Source organism: Mus pahari, chromosome X, assembly GCF_900095145.1.
Source record: "Mus pahari chromosome X, PAHARI_EIJ_v1.1, whole genome shotgun sequence".
In the NCBI taxonomy this organism is placed as follows: Eukaryota; Metazoa; Chordata; class Mammalia; order Rodentia; family Muridae; genus Mus; species Mus pahari.
The window spans coordinates 30,791,025-30,805,233 of NC_034613.1; positions in this window are offsets into that span (position 1 = coordinate 30,791,025).

A 14,209-nucleotide genomic window follows, 5' to 3' on the forward strand; every position below is an offset into this window, starting at 1 on the left:
ACCCAGCACATGCGCAGCTGCCTTGTTTGTTTGTTAGAGCACAGGACATCAGCGCTATCTTGTAATGGCGAATGTGAGGGCGGCTCCCCACATGTCTGTCTGTCTATCTATCTATCTATCTGTCTAATTTGAATATTACTTGACTGTAAAAAAGAATTTAAGTGGATGAACTTAAAATGTATAATATTAAATGATTATCACATAATCTCAGAAAGAAAAACATGCATGTTCTTTCTCATATGTGGAATCTAGCCAATTGTATATGTATTAATGTATATATGAAATACTATATGTATAAATCAAGACAAATGCACATGTGGGTATAATATAACATGAAAAAGAAGAACAGGAAACACTAAATATAAGGGAGAAAAGAAGGACTGAATCCAGAAAATGGATACAAGTTATGATGGAACAAGATATAAAGCTAATTAATCTTTTTAGTTTTAATTCTGCAGTGGATTTTTTTGTTTCTGGTGATATATAAGCACATGAAATATATTTGGTAGAGAAGATGTAAAATTTAATGTAAATTTCCTTAACTTTCATTCCAAATGCTTGTTCTACTTATATAGAAATATTATCAAATTGTCTCAGCTAAGACATTCCTTTTCAGGCCATTGATAAGATTCTGCTTTTGCTACAGTGTTGAAGGTAGTGAAAACTGTAGAACTGTTAGAATGTGATATTCTCCAATTTATACTATGTGACAGCCTAGCTCAGGGTCTCTGCTTGAGAGAGAGAATTGTGTTTAGAGTAGAAGCTGGCCCTGAAAATCTGATCGTCAATTGAGAAAATCACGCTCAGAGCCAGCTTTCTCTGTAATTGGTTAACACTCCACTTTCTCCATGTAATCAAGTAATAGAAAAATAAATGCAGAGTAAATAGAATTTCATGCTTGTGCAAGTCACTGGCAGAGTCATCATTGGGTCATGCAAGAAGAGATGTTCTTATAGAGAAAAATTTTCAGGAATGGAAACATTTTATTTCATTTTCTCTTATTTAACCAATTTGGTCTTTAAAAGACTGATATTTACATACTGGGAAGGAAAGTACTTTGAACCCATCTTTCAGTTCAGATGAGTTATTTCAATTTATCAATACTGATTTATTTATGCAGATTTGAATACCAGGCTAATTTATACATAATCGCATAGGGGAATATTACAGCCAAACTGCTACCAGTAACAATTATGAATTATATTTGTTGGAAAAGAGGTGAAATAAAAAAAACCTTAATATTAGAAAAGAAATGACCTTAATTCTTTTTTCCCTCTCCTAATCACTTTTTTTGATTACACATACTAGTTTTCTATAGTTGAAGTAACAAATTCTGTAGTACTAATTACCTTTGTATAACTGTAGCAGGATACCCAAGAAAGGCAGCTTAAAATGAGGTAAGACTTATTTTGGCCTGCTAATAGTTCATTATTGTTTTTGTTTTCTGAGCCTGTAATGAGGCAGAATTTCACCATAGCAGGTGATATATTGTGAAATAAAGTGTCTCACCTAGATGTTAATATGTAGAAGAATGAAAATAGATCCATACTTACTAACCTGCACAAAACACAAGTCCAAGTGGATCATGGACCTCAACCTAAAATCAGAAACACTAAATATCATAGAAGAGAGAGTTGGAAATACCCTTGAACATATTGGTACAGGAGAGTAATTCCTGAACAGAACACCAGTTGCTCAGGTTCTAAGATCAACAATTGATAAATGGGAACTCATGAAACTTCAAAGCCTTTGTAAGGCAAAGGACACTGTCAATAGGACAAATCAGCAGGCCACAGATTGGGAAAGAATCTTCACCAATCCTACATCTGACAGAGGGTTAATATCCAAAATTAATAAAGAACTCAAGAATTTAAAAACCAACAACCCAAATAACCCAATTAAAAATGGGATGCAGAACTAAACAGAGAATTCTCAACAGAGGAATCCCAAATAGCTGAGAAGCACTTAAAGAAATGTTTAAAGTCCTCAGTCATCAGGGAAATGCAAACCAAAACAACTCTGAAGTTCTATCTTAAACCCATCAGAATGGATAAGATTAAAAAACTCAGGAGTTAGCACATGCTGGAGTGGATGTAGAGCAATGGGAACACTCCTCCATTGCAGGTGGGAGTCCAAATTTGTACAACACTTTGTAAATCAATTCAGCATTTTCTCAGAAAACAGGGAACAGTTCTACTTTAAGATCCAGCTAGACCACTCCTGGGCATATACACAAAAGATGCACTAACATCTCACAAAGACATGTGCTATGTTCATAGCAGCTTTATTCATAATAGCCAGAAACTAGACACAACTAGATGTCCCTAAACTGAAGAATTGATAAAGAAACGTGGTACACATACACAGTGGAATGCTATTTAGCTATTAAAAACCAAGACATTATGAATTTTGCAGGCAAATGGATGGAATAAACTCCTGAATGAGGTAACTCAGTCTGAAAAGGATATGTATTATATGTAATCACTTATAATTTGATATTAGCCATAAAATATAGGTACCATATTATACTCCACAGATGCAAAGAAGAAGAAAGGCCCAAGTGAGGAAGCTGGAGTCTCACTTAGAAGGGGAAATGAAATAGTCATAAGAGGCAGATGGAGGGAGGCAACTGGGAGGGAGCAGGGATGGGGAGGGAGTCAGGATTCAGGATCAGGTGTGTGGAAGGACAGAAGAAATGGGTAGATGGCCAGGAAAATGAATGAAAATCTGCAACTGATGGGGTTGAGGTAGTGGTGGGCATTACTAGGACAAGACAGAGTCCTGGGATAAGGGAGGCACACAAGAATCAGGGCCAAGCCGGGCCTTTAATCCCAGCACTCGGGAGGCAGAGGCAGGCGGATTTCTGAGTTCGAGGCCAGCCTGGTCTACCAAGTGAGTTCCAGGACAGCCAGAGCTATACAGAGAAACCCTGTCTCGAAAAACCAAAAAAAAAAAAAAAAAAAAAAAAACCAGGGCCAAGAAGTGGGAGTGGGTGGGTAGGGGAGCAGAGCAGGGGGAGGGTATAGGGGACTTTTGGGATAGCATTTGAAATGTAAATGAAGAAAATATCTAATAAAAATTTTTTTTAAAAAGAATCAATGAGGATGACCTTAGGTGTGTGTCACTACATTGTGGATATGGAACCTGAAGAGTCTACCTCCTGTATCCAGTCATGAATCCCAGTGGAGTATTATAGACACCAACCCATCCTCAAAACTTTCAACACAAAATTTATTCTGTCTACAAGAAATGCAGGCATGGGGGTTGGAGCAGAGACTGATGAAATGGCCAACCAATAACCAGCCCAACTTGAGACCCATCCCATGGGCAAGCACCAATCCCTAACACTATTAAAGATACTGATATGCTTGCAGACAGGAGCATGTTGTCCTCTGAAAGGCTCCACCCAGCAGCTGTCTCAGAGAGACACAGATACCCACAGCCAAACAGTGGATGGAGCTTAGGCATTCTTAAGGAAGAATAGGAAGAAGGATTGTGGGTTCTTAAGGGTATAGAAACTCCACAGGAAGACCAACAGAGCCAACTAACCTGGATCCTTAGGGTTCTCAGAGTTTGAACTGTAAACCAAAGAACATACATGGGCTACACCTAAGTCTTCCTGTTTGTATGTAGAAGATGTACATCTTGGCCTTCATGTGGGTCCTGAACAACTGGAGCAGGGCTCTCCCAAAAGCTGTTGCTTGCCATATTACCCAAATATTATCTCAAATACTATCTTTGAGAATGCTGTGGAAGATAGAAGGCACTTATTACATTGTACGTACTCATCATTTTTAGCCAGAGAGGAGAAATTGCTGGAAATAAAGATAAATGCAACCATAAGGATGGCAGAAGACAGCAGCCTAGAATGGCTGTCCTCTGAGAGGCTCTACCAGGAGCTGACTGAGACAGATGTAGATATTTATAGACAACCATTGAATTGAGGTAGAGAACCCTTATGGAAGAGTTCAGGGAAGGAATGAAGGCACTGAAGAGGATGGCAACCCCATAGGAAGACCAACAATATCAACTCACCTGGATCCTTGGCAGCTCCCAGAGACTAAGCCACTAACCAAAGAGCACATATGGGCAGGTTTCAGGCCCTTCCCCCCTGGCACATATATAGCAGAGGACTGCCTTGTATGGCCTAAGTTGGAGAGGATGTGCCTAATCCTACAGAGAATGATGCCTCAAAGAAGGGGGATGTAGGGGGAAGTTGTTGAGGTAGGGCGGGTAGGTAGGTAAGGGGAGTAGGGCGTAGGTGGAAGCGTACCCTCTCTGATGCAAAGAAAGGGAAATTGGTGTGAAGAATTCTTGGAGGGGGGACTGGAAATGGGGGCAATATTTGGAATGTAAATAGAACAATTAAGAATCAATAACGTAAAAAGAGTGAATGGACATGGCCAGGGTCCAAATGCAACTTTGTTTTTCTTTCTTTTTTTTTTTTAAGGATTATGTATTTATTTAATGTATATAAGTAGCTTTCTTCAGACACACATAACTAGCTGTCTTCAGAGACACCTGAAGAGCACATCAGATCCCATTGCACATGGTTATGAGCCACCATGTGGTTGCTGGGAATTGAACTCAGGATCTCTAGAAGTGTAGCCAGTGTTCTTAACTGCTAAGCCATCTCTCCAGTCCCCAAACGTGACTTTCAATGGCATCCTTCCAGTCATCTAGTTACTCTAAATAGTCCTCACTTCCTAGAGTTTCCATCACTCCCCAATAGCACTTTCGACTGGTGACCAAGCCTCTAACATGTTATAATGTAGGGTACTTGAAATTAGAACTAAGACATTGCACCCTTGTCCTATGTGGTAATTTGAATGAGAAATATCTCCTATAGTCTTGGTCATTTAAACACTTGCTTTCAGTTGGTGGTACTGTTTGGGAATGTTTAGGAAGTGCTTTTGACTGGAGGAAGCATGTCACTGGGGAAGGACTTTGAGATCTTAAAGCAGTGGTTCTCATGGTTTGCCCAGGACCATCTGAAATCATAGATATTTACATTACAATTCATAACGGTAGCACACTTACAGTTATGAAGTAGCAATGAAAATAATTTTATGGTTGAGGGGTCTACCATAACAGGAGGAATTGTATTAAAGGGCCACAATGTTAGAAAGGTTGAGAATCAATGCCTTAAAGCCTTGCCTAATTTCAGTTCACTCTATTTCATGGTTGCTCTTGAGGATATGAGCTCTGGCATTGGCAGCTGCATTCCTTGTTGCTATACCTCCCCATCACAATGGTATCTTACCTTTCTGTAACTCTAAGAATAAATAAACTCTTCTATAAGTTGCTTTGGTCATGGATTTCATCACAGCAACAGAAAAGTAATATTCTCCAAAAGGCTCATGTGCGTTTCATGGAAGAACACACATCCTATCTATCTTTCAGAGCCTTAACAGTTTTATAATAAACTCACACATCTAAGCTCAGTGTCTCCAAAGTTCAAGGCACTCTTTTTAGCATAAGGCTTTGCAAACATTTAAAATAATCAAGTTACAGATTTCAAATATATACTGATAGGAAAGATAGACATTCTTATTCTGAATAGGAACAAAGGAGGGGAGTTTGGAACAAGGCACATCTGAAATCCAACAAACTTTAAACAACAGAGCAAACATTAAATCTTAGTTACCAGATAGGAAGGCTCTGGAATCTTAGCATACCCTTCAGGACAATGCCCCCAATGACCTATATCTTCTAAATGCCTGACCTAATATTTCCATTTCCTCTCCAAAGTACTCTCAGCTGAAGAACAAGCCTTCAGCACACTCTGAGGGATGAGTAATTTCTAGACTATAAGAAATTAGTGCAATCTTACTAATTAATTAATGCAAATGTTATCATGTAGTTATAGAGACCAGAGACCAGAAGTTGAGGGCAAACTTCAATTAGATAAACACAAGGTTTTGACAGGACTGAATTCCTTCCTAAAGACTTGGTAGCAGAACATGCTTTCTTGACTCTTTCCACTTCTAGAAGCCACCCATATTTATTTAGCTCATGTCCTGTTGGAGACCAGGTTGAGAAAACCCAGGCATCTTACATCCCAGGCATCTCACAGCCCAGGCATTTTACAGCATGCAGCTAAAAGCCATATAGTATTTTGTTTTGAGCCAGTTGCCTCCTCTCTCTGCAAGGCCATTTGGTGGGAACCAGCAGGATTCAGGCCCTAAGCAAACATCAAGGATTGAGGGAGTCTTCCTACATTCCGGAGCTGCCTGGAGCTGTCACCTTGGGCTGTTATCAGAAACCAGACTTTGAAACTAGCTGCCTGATGTTCCGGGCAGTGATGCCAAGGAACTGAGATAAATCACAAAAGTCTCACACTCCCAATTAGCCTCCCCACTAAGCTTCCTTTTGGATCACTCCTTTGCTGTATTGTATATAAACTGGGCATTTCCCCTTAGTAAAGGNGACTATGACAAACATGCATGGTCTCCGTCTCTTTCTTTATTCCCATTTCTCTCTGGGTTTGTGATCTCCCTCAAGGACCATGGAATAATGTGTCCCACGGGCTGGGACAATGTCCCTTCATTTTCAGAGTTTGCCATAGCTACCTGAGGTAGCTTTATATCACATCATTCTGAGGTCTTTCTTCTACCTTTGAAGCCCTTTCTTAATACAGTGAACCAATCTGAACAATACAGATTAACCTTTGCAATTTGGACTTATTAGTACTCTTAAATTCACTTGTAGTTTTGTTTTCATTTTGCTTTATGGTCTAAGATATTTAAAGGTGCTGGGGAAGAGGCTGTTGATGCCTTGGATGGAGGCTTTACCCTGATAACATAGATGTTAAATATTCTATGCTTTCAGAAAAGTTTATGTATTCATGTGTATACATTCGTGTGAGAATAGAAGCCAGCTTATTGTGTCTGTGTTTCTTCTATCACTCTCCAACTTTCCTTTCAATGTATGGTCACTTCCTGTATTCAGGCTTATGTTTTCTAGGCAATGACGGAAGCCAAGATGTTCTGTTGATCCTCCTGTCTTCACTTTCCTCAGTTCTGGGTTCACTGACACATGCTGGATACCTAACTTGTTACATGCACACTGAGATCTAAATTCTGGTCTTCATGATTGTGCCATAAGTGCTCTGGACCTCTGAGTCATCTCTCTAGCCCATGTTCTAGGCTTTTATTATATTCATTATATGACAAAAATATATGCTATCTTATCTAAGAATGTTACTCTTTAAGGATATTGGAGTATATTGGATAGCAACACTAAATTAGACATCCAAGGGCCTGGGTTAGAAACCAGTCTGTTCACCTTTGAACTGTATAACAGGGGCCGAGCTTCCTCATCTGTGACCTTTTACTCCCTCCTCTATAAAATCAAATTTGTTCTGTATACTGATTAGCATTTCTCAACTGAGAACTCATTAATTTTGAAAATTAATTCAAGCTAAAACGTTAATAAGTAGTAATGGACTCATGTATCATCACTCCTTTTCTCACCCTGCCCTTCATTTGCCTTACAAGGCAGCATTTGTTAGCCAGATAAATTCCCAAGTAAATGGAATAGGCTAATGACTACCCTTTAAATGTTGGTAGTCTCTATGCACTTAAGAAGACAGTATATGTAGGATTATCAGAGAAACTTGTTTACCTATGTTAGTTCTAGTTTGTACTTATGGCCTTGTTTTACCTTCAAATGTCCTGGTTTGGGTGATATATAGTTACTGTATTGAGAACCTGTTTTCAATATATTGAGTATATTATCAAATTTCTATCATGGTGGGTTGACGATAGAGCTCAGTGGTCAGGTGGCTACTTAGTATGTTGTAAAACCCTTTTTCTTCTATCTTGGATGTTTATGAAGGCAAAAACAATTTAATTACTATTTAAAATTTTTGAAGTACATAGCCTAAATTTTGCATATCATAGATTCTTAGTAGCTGTTTCTGACTTATTATACTTGACATTTTATATTCCAGTCATAATTATTTCTCTATGTAAAGTTTGTAAACCACTCATTAACAGAATTGTGATTGCCATCAATTTCTACGTTGAATCCCTAACTCTCAAAGTTACTTAATATAAGGAGAAATTCTTCAAAGCTAAACAAAAGTTAAATAGGCTTATAAGAGAGCAGAACCTCAGACTAGAAGTACTTGTTCCTTATACAAAGAAAAATTTCCAGAAATATGCAAGAGGAGACCATATTCCATGTGAGGGCAAGAGAAAGATAATGGCCACCTCTAAGTGGAGAAAAGAAGCACCAGGGAAAACTCCAATTGATAACACCTTGATCTTGGACTTGGCCATCTTTTCTTATTGGCCTTTTGCTTGTATATTGTGATTTCCAATTTTGTGCTTTTATGGATTTGTATGTGCTTCTGGCACTTTCTCCAATTTTATTTTATTATGATTTGCTTCTTTTTGTCTGCCTGTTTGAGAGAAAAAGAGAGAAATAGAGAGAGGGGGAGAGAGAAAGGGCATGGAGTTGTATGGGTATGGAGGTGGGAAGAGCTGGGAGGATTTGTGGGGAGAGAAACCACAATCAGCATAATTTTACAAAAACGTTTCTTTTCAATTACAGAAAGAAAAAAATTAATATACTCGTCCTGAAAGAATTTATTATGACTGTCTTCACAGACTAATGCCCCATTTAGTATAAGTAACTGATTTTGGTAAAACTCCAGTTTTCAGAGGCTATTCTACTTGATGTTAACTAGACTCTGTCTAGTAGGCTTGGAAGACATGATGTTTTCCTAAGTTAGTCTTATATCTGCCAAAGTGGACATGAAGAAAAGACAACTAAAACTAAACCTCAACCCTACTCAAACAACTCTATGTAGCTGGGGAATGCTGAGAGTGGAAGAAATAGTCTTCTTGAGGGAAGAACACAACAACTGGTCGTTTATCACCAAGTGGTCATCCATGAAAACACATATTCAAGTAACATTATACAGACCCACAGTACATATTTAGAAAAATTATGTACATGCATACACACACACACACACATATATATATATATATATATATATATATATATATGTATGCATATAACAACAATTTATGAAAAAAGAGGCCATGAATTTAAAAAAGGAGCAAGGAAGGGTATATAAAAGGGCTTTGAGTTGAAGAAGGAATGATATAATTATTATAAGCTCAAACAATAAAAGAATTAAAATTAATGTAATTTAAATTTAAAAAGGATTTTTTTGATTTAAGTTTTATTGCATTATGATGAGAAAAGATACATAATATCAATTTCTCTGAATTTGTTAACATTTAAAACCATATTTTGAGTAAATAGACTTATGGCACATTCTTCTTTCCCTTTTGTACCCCAACTCCTCCCAGATACCCGCTTCAATACCTTCCATACCTTTTGTTTTTTATCATATTCTTTAAAATTTATAAAATATTATAACAATAAAAATGAGTATTATAAAAGTTGTTTGATATAAAACAACAGTCAATTGAACAGTCTTATGTAGATGCTTATCTACAGCAATACTGAAAATACATACGTTTTTCTCAATATAAATTTTAAATACCTCCAAATATACCAACTGTATGATATTTTGAAATAATATATCACTATTAGTTTTTTTAATGAACAAAAATAAAGACTTTTTGTGTTTGTTTGTTTGTTTTGTTTTGTTTTTAATAGAGCTTAAAATCTTGGCTCTTACTGTGATACAAACCCAAAATAAGAACAATTTTTGGACATTGGAGTTCATTGTAGTAAGGGTTTGTTGAAAGATTACTTTCTTGCTTCTTCTAGGGTGTAGATTCACTCCTTGTGTTGGTGTTTTCCATCTATTATCCTTTGTAGGGCTGGATTCGTGGAAAGATATTGTTTGAATTTGGTTTTGTCAACGAATATCTTGTTTTCTCTGTCCAAGGTGATTGAGAGTTTTGCTGGGTATAGTAACCTGGGCTGGCATTTGTGTTCTCTTAGGGTGTGGGAAGCGGGTGCAGCCGCTCGGCAGCCAAGACAGTGCCCTGGCTCATTGCCAAGTCCTGTGATCCCTGCTTGTTTACCAAGAACCTGATCATGCACACCTGAATGATCATGTGCTGCCCGCCTGACGCATAGTGTCATACAGCATGATATTGAGTCACTGGCCTATCAATGCTCACCCTGTTTGCATGCATGGCTCGTGTACAGAGGATGCTGAATGCTGATTGGATGATGAAGAGTGGCAAGAGAGGAGTGCAGAGGGTGGAGGGGGATAAATTGGGCAATCCCCCAGAATAATGAGGAGAATAAAGGAAGCTGCAGGAGAATAAGAAGAATAAAGGAAACTGAAGCAAGCTGAAGCTGAAGTGCTGCAGAAGCTGTGGAAGCTGCTTAACTGCTTGGCGAACATGTCATCTTTTCCCCACCTCTGTTGACCGGAGGCTAGGGACACACAACATTAGGGTCTATATGAAATTTGCTCAGAATCTTCTAGCTTTCATAGTCTCTGATGAGAAGTCTGGTGTAATTCTAATGGGTCTGTCTTTATATGTTACTTGACCTTTCCGCCTTATTGCTTTTAATATTCTTTCAATTTTAGTGCATTTGGTGTCTTGATTATTATGTGACAAGAGGAATTTCTTTTCTGGTGGAGTCTATTTGGAATTCTGTAGGCTTCTTGTATGTTCATGGGCATTTCTTTCTATAGGTTAGTGAAGTTTTCTTCTTTAATTTTCTTGAAGATATTTACTGGCCCTTTAAGTTGGGAATCTTCACTCTCTTCTATACCTATATATCTATTATCCTTAGGTTTGGTCTTCTCATGATCCTGGGTGTGTTAGAGCACCTGGGAGTGGTGTTGCCTCTGGGTGTTGTGGGGCTGCCTGTGGAGTTTGCACCTAAGGTCTGCTCAGGGCACTAGCCCAGAAAGACTGGAAGGAACCCAAGCCACTGGTCTGGTAGAGTTCCTGCTTGCCTGGGTTCTGCTGGTCCCAGTTACTCCTGGTTTTGCAACAGATGTGTTATCCTCACCTCTGATCCTATGATCCTGGGGTGTTGGAGCGCCTGGGAGTTGAGCTGCCTCTGGGTGCTGTGGGGCTGGCTGTGGAGTTTCCACCCAAGGTCTGTCTGCTCAGGGCACCAGCCTAGACAGACCGGAAGAAAGCCAAGTCACTGGTCTGGCAGAGTTCCTGCATACCTGGGTCACACTGGTCCCAGTTATCCCGGTGTTCTAAAAAGGAATAAATTTGAGAAACACCGTATTAGAGCTTAATCCCTAAAATCCATACTATTTATTTACTTATTCATTCATTCATTCATTCATTCATTTATTTTAATTCTTGCCCACTGTCCCATCCCTGTTACCCTTTCCCACAATACTTCTTCCCATCTTCCATCCCCTTCTTCTCTGAGTGGGTCGGGGTCACCCTGGGTATCCTACACATCACTACTTCAAGTCTGTGTGGCTATGTACATCTTCTCCCAGTGAAGCCACACAGGGCATCCAAGATAAATATCATATTCCACATATAGGCAACACCTGTGGGGATATCCCCTACTCTGTTCAGAACCCACCTGAAGACCAAGCAGCACATTTGCTACATGTGTGTGGAGAGGCCTAGGTCTAGCTCGTGTATGTTCTTTGGTTGGTGGTTCATACACTGAGAGCCCCAAGGGTTCAGGTTAGTTGACTCTGTTGGTCTTTCTGTGGTGTTGCTATCTTCTTCAGAGGACCCAATCCTCCCCTCTGTACTTCCATAGAAGTGCCAAAGCTCCATCCACTGTTTGGTTGTGGGTCTCCGCATTCATCTGTGTCAGCTGCTAGGTGGAGCCTCTCAGAGGACAGCATGGTTGACTGCTCTCTGCAAACATAACAGAGTATCTATCATTACTAGTGTCAGAGATTAATGCTTACCTATGTGATGGGTCTCAAGTTGGGCCACTTATTGGTTGGTCATTCCCTCAGTCTCTGCTACCTCCCCCATGCATGCATTTCTTGTAGACAGGATAAATTTTGGATTGAAAGTTTTGTGGGAGGGTTTGTGTCTCTATCACTTCACTGGGATTCATGCCTGGCATCAGGTGTAGACTTTTCAGGTTCTATATCCTTAATTCTGTGAGTTACAACTAAGGTCACCCCCATTAATTTTGGGTGCCTCCCTCGTCCCATCTCTCTATAATACTTCTTAAAGTATTATAACACATGGAAACATTGTGCCTTCTTACTCTATTTAGGCACTTTCTATATATGTAGAAAGACTGACTATCTTGGTCACCTTTGGAATATGGAGTTATCAGTGAACATTTTGAGAAAATTGCAGAGTATATATTTGTCATGTATATGTGACAAATCAGTGAGTTGAAGAACACAAAACTTTAGGGGAAAACTACTATCAAGAATAAATTAGAATGTTATTAGAGCTGGGTATGAGCATTGATCCTTACCTTAAAGTAGTATACAGTACTCAGATTTAACCCTTCATCTCTTTACTTGGGACACTTAAAGGGTTTTGGCTTTCAAAACTTTGCAGAAGAAGCACCTTGACTCCATATTTGACCTTTTACCTCAAATATGGAGTAACTTAGTCTCCAGAGATTGAAGCACATTTGAATGTAGCTATGTTAGGGTCAGAAAAATGAAGGGGCAAACAATAAGCTGGTAATTTATTCTAGAAAAATGTTCATGGCAAAGAAGTCAGGTACAATGTAAATGTCAGATATAATTACAATTAACTTGTATTTTTTGCCAATTTCATGGTTGGTGAAAGCTCCAAACCTTCCCCCTGATATCTAAAATTCAGATTTCTGCCAATAATTCAATTATACAGAGTTTTTACTGTCTATAGATTTTATATAGATATTTTACTGAACTCCCTAGAAGATGTAGATTCATTCATATTATAGTCAGGCAAACAATATTAACATGCTCTATGGATACTGCCAGTCTTAACTGTCAGACTTGTTTTACTGCCCATCATTTAAATCCTGCTCCTTTCTATCTTGCTAATTTTTCACCTTCTCCCATGTTTGAGGTCAAACCATTAAAGCATTGAGAGCAACTTTCCCCCCACCCATATGATGTGCTGCTGCCTGGTCATTCAAGTATTTCATGGCAGGAGAGAGGAATGATTGAGAAGATTCATATTCTATCATTCTACTTTAATCATATACCAAGGCAATCATTCAATTCATGATAATATTATTTTTAAGAGTTCTAGTGATCGAATTTGTCTCTATTTTATTTCATAAGAATATTATTTAGGTTACTGCCATGAAACAGATATGGATATGACATGGGTAAGTAAAAAGAATACTCTACCAGGGAAGAAGGTAGTTTACTAAAATGCATCCTATATACTCAGAACAAAGCTAAATAATTTATGCATGCTTTCTTACTAGATTTTCAAAATAATTGTCTTTGGTATATCATTATTAATCACATATCACAGACTGGGGGCACAAGGTTCAAAGAGTGTAAATGAAAGTGACTTGAGCTACTAACAAGAAAATCTAGTATGTAAATTCAGGTTTTATGACTGTATGTATTTTCATTATGTAGACTGTGTGCCATGAGTCTGAAATCCAAAATGTAACCAAATCGTAATACTCAAAATAGAATCCTTTTTGTGTAATGAATTTCAGGTTTTGCATATTGTGTTTTTTAATTATAGACAGCCAGGCAACAAAATTTATGCAGATATTTCCAGTTGTGGAAAACCCCAAGTCTCTGAGTTCTATAAGATTGTGCGCATTTCTTGTGGAGAAGGGGTATTCAACCTTTAGCAATATATGCATCAGCACTAGGAATCTTGGATTCCAGATTCTACTAGTGGCTTGGGTGACCTTGAGGAGATTATGATCTGTCTCTGAGTTTTAGTTCCTTATCTAGAAAACAGAAATGTTGAGCTAAATTGTTTCTGACATTTTTTGAAAGATAATATGACTTTCTATTATGTCCAGATACAATGTACAAAGTCAAATGAGAAGGTGTACTATGCCTTGCTTAATTAAGGCAGGTTCTCATCATAACCCAAACTCTGCAGTTTTTCTGTCTTTGCTACTGGAATTGATTGTTATGAGACATTTACTTATTTTCACACTGTAAAATGACCGTGCTTCATATGTATAGGTCCAAGAATACTTTATTTTCAAAAACTATTAACTTTTACATTTTATTTTACTTCTATTTTTTTACCCATAATTGTCAGCTTTACCATGAAACAGCAAGCCTGAATGGTCACTGAAATATTAAGGAGTTGTGTGACAACCTTGTCTT